At 55.2% G+C, this 3261-nt stretch overlaps 1 long non-coding RNA gene across 1 annotated transcript; it reads left to right on the top strand.

Moving 5' to 3' along the window:
- Window positions 1-350: 350 nt before the first annotated feature.
- LOC117798211 lies at window positions 351-3255 on the top strand. Its single transcript, XR_004622859.1, has 4 exons — window positions 351-426; window positions 1386-1469; window positions 1885-2011; window positions 2873-3255. It is a non-coding gene; the product is annotated as an uncharacterized LOC117798211 (long non-coding RNA).
- Window positions 3256-3261: the final 6 nt, after the last annotated feature.

Raw genomic sequence — 3261 nt, 5'->3', positions numbered from 1 at the left:
GAGGCAGGACTTGAACCCAGGCCTTCTCTGTCTCAGTTCATACAGCCCCACGTGGGACAGATCACTGTATAAACCCTCTGACTTTTTTCTCATCTGTGAAACAGGGATGCTGCTGTTTGCCTCCCCAGAGATGGGGTGAGGAGGAACGTCCGTGGTTTCATCAAGCGCACTGCATTCCAGATTTCACCCTCGGGCCTCCCCCCCCAGCCCCAGCAATGCTGGTTCTTTTCCAGACAGGACGGGCCCTGCTCCCTGGTGGTGTGACCAAACCTGAGCCCAGGCCCCCACCCCGTCCTCACACGTGGCGTCGCCCCTCAGTTGGCAGGGCTGGACTTCGTCCTCAGAGTCGNCTCAGAGTCAGCAAAGCGGACGTTGCCGAGGTGCAGCAGTCCGGCCAGGACCTGAGCGGGCAGGAGAGGACACGGGGTGAGCGCTTTCTCAAGGGCTGGAGCCTCGCCGGAAGGGCCCCTCTCCTGCTGAGCAGAGTCCCGGTAACAGAATAGTAAGACAAGCTCCTAACTGAGGCCCTCGGACTACATGACTCTGCCAGGCACAATACAAGCAACTTGTACGCATCACTGGCGAGCAGCCTCTCACAAGCTGGGGGTGCGGGGGCTGTGACAGTGCCTGCTGCACAGAGGGGCTGGGGGCAGTTCAGTCAGTGGCGCAGACCCCACAGTCACAGGAGGAAGAGCTAGGATTTGAACCTAGGACAGCCTGACTTCACATGCCTCTCAGATGCTCTCCCGGCCTTCCAGCTAGTCTTCCTGGTGGGGCTTTGGTGCTCAGTAAGGGGTGGCCTGCCTGGTCACCTCAAGACAAACTTCCGCCAAGAACCCCAGCAGGGTGGCAAGCCTGGGTGGGCAGGTCAGGTACCGAGGGTGGTCAGTGCATTCTGGCTGACTCTGGCTGAGTGGGGCTCTCCCCAAACTTCCCTGTCAGGGTTGATCAGCCAGGAGAAGGTAGTTCCTGTGGGGAGGTACCACGGGAGCCTCTGGTCGACAATGGCTCCTTGTAGGTCTGTGGATGGGAGAGAGCCAGTGGCAGACCGAGGGGAGACCAGGCCCACAAGGCCTAAAATTGTGTAGATAATGTATGGGGAGCATTCTGGAAGTGTCTGTAGAATAATCAGGGTGGACATGGCAGAGAAAGAAGCATATAGAGCCTTGGGGTTTCCAACCTCCTTCCTGGTGACAGCAGCCTGGATTAAGAGCACAACTCCCACCCTGGGGAGGTCACAGTCTGATGGGGGAGGTACGGCCCTTCACTCGTAGTGCAAGGACCACCCGGGTTTCTCCCTGGGCACCCAGCACCATGCCAGGGCCAGATACAGGAGCACAATATTTGCCAATGAGCGAGCCCCATTTATTCCCTCTATGCCTCAGTTTCCCCAGAGATGGTGTCCTGAGCTGGAGAAAACCTGGCTGCATGTGTTACTGCTCGAAGAGCTTCAGCTGGCCGTGGCCAAGGTGAGACCACTGACATCAGCCGAGAGGAGCACCTGCTCTGATCTAGAGTTTGCACTGCCAGGATGAACGAGGGACCACACTGATCTGTCCTATCTTGTTGTACAGGTGGAGCAAAAGATCCAGACAGAATAGATGACTTGCCCTAAGCCACACTGTGAGGTGGGAAGGTGGGGGGAATGGCCTCTGGGCCCGGCCAGGGATGGTGTTCTAGGACCTGAACTGTTCGAGAAAAACTTCCTTCCACAGCACGGAATCTCGACCTCCCAACGACCCAGGAGGCAACCAGAGGGCAAGGTCCTCCAACTTAGCAGGGATCCCTCCTTGGGGCCCAGGACCTCCCACCCATCGAATGCACGACGCTCTGCTTCTAGGTCTCGAAGACTAAGCAGGACAATCGATTGGTTTTCCCCTCCAGGCGTTGCCCGAGCGCGGATTGGCTCTGCTTTGGAAACACGGAAAAGACCCGGAATGGGGAGAGCAGGTGGAGGCAGGTCACGAGGATCTCGGGCGCGACGCAGCCCCAGCACCGACGTCTGCAGGAGGTACTCGAAACCCAAATGTGGGGTCTTGTCGCGGGGGCGGGGGGGTCCACTCCCTCCCCACTGCCTTTGGTTCTAAGTCTGGTCAAGTCCGCCCTTTACGTCGCCCCTGGCCGTGCCCAGAGGCCCTGTGGTCTCCTGCTCAATGGTTTCCGTAGGGAAAACTCGCTAGTCTTACCCGCTCCTGCGGCCCCCGTTTTGAAGCACTTGTTTTCAAAAGAAATCACAGCAAGCGGCCCTCTGTGCCCAAAGCAGGGTTAGGGGGGCGTCTAGGTTCTTGAGCACCTGTCTGCACGCATGGCGGTCTTGGAACATTCACTGCCCCCCCCGAACTCCCCCGCCCCCGTCACCATTTCTTCAGCTGGGAAGGGAGATAGATCAGAGGGATAAGATTTGAAAAAACAAATCGCAACACCCCAAAACCATGTTACATAATGCAGTGCCATTTGACAGAACAAGCTGTCAACAAAAATAGGACTAGTTAATTCTCTGGAAGCGAAATTAAAAATTCACAGGCGATGCCAGAACACTTCTCTGGGAGGTTTTAAGAAGTAATGGGACTCTGGAAAATTCCTAGCTGTGTGGATACAAATCATCCAAAGCTACAACCCCGAAGTGCAGGCTTCTGCCAGAGTTCGGGGGCGCTTGTCCCAGCTTGCGTCCCACTCCCGCTGCGGGCTGCCTGGCCTTTACAGGGGCTGAGTGCGGCAGGAAGCTCTGGTGGGGCGTTCTCTCCCGCGGTAGAGTCGTATCATGGATAAGTTAAAAGGAAGACTGTCAAGCAAAAAAAAAAAAAAAAAAAAAAAAAAAGAGAGAGAGAGACACAATTTCAAAGTTCAGGCAATTCATTCTCTTCCGTTCCAGAACTGAGCCTGAGGCGGGAGGAGAGGGGGTTGGGCCCCCAGCCAGACTCACCTCCAGCTGCTTCCTGAAGTGAAGGCGTTTCTCCAGGCTTAAGGGCAGTTGGAGGTGTGTGTTTGTTTGTTTGTTTGTTTTTAAACACCTTTCGAGGGGCACCTGGTGGCTCAGTTGGTTAAGCATTCGACTTGATCTCAGGTTCATGAGTTCAAGGCCCACGTTGGGCTCCACCCTGGGTTCGGAGCCTACTTAACAAAAAAATAAAAACCTTTTGCTGTTTGTGCTGAGTATAGAATATAACCTTTGTGAGGAAGCGTAGCACAGCCTTCATAGAAAAGAATATTGCATTACTTCAGTGTCTGGATCATCTGGTAGGTATATGTTTTACATTTTAG

Source organism: Ailuropoda melanoleuca, unplaced genomic scaffold (genome assembly GCF_002007445.2).
Source record: "Ailuropoda melanoleuca isolate Jingjing unplaced genomic scaffold, ASM200744v2 unplaced-scaffold2877, whole genome shotgun sequence".
Taxonomy (NCBI): domain Eukaryota; kingdom Metazoa; phylum Chordata; class Mammalia; order Carnivora; family Ursidae; genus Ailuropoda; species Ailuropoda melanoleuca.
The sequence above is the reverse complement of the archived record's forward strand: the minus strand, read 5'-3'. Positions and strand labels throughout refer to the sequence as shown.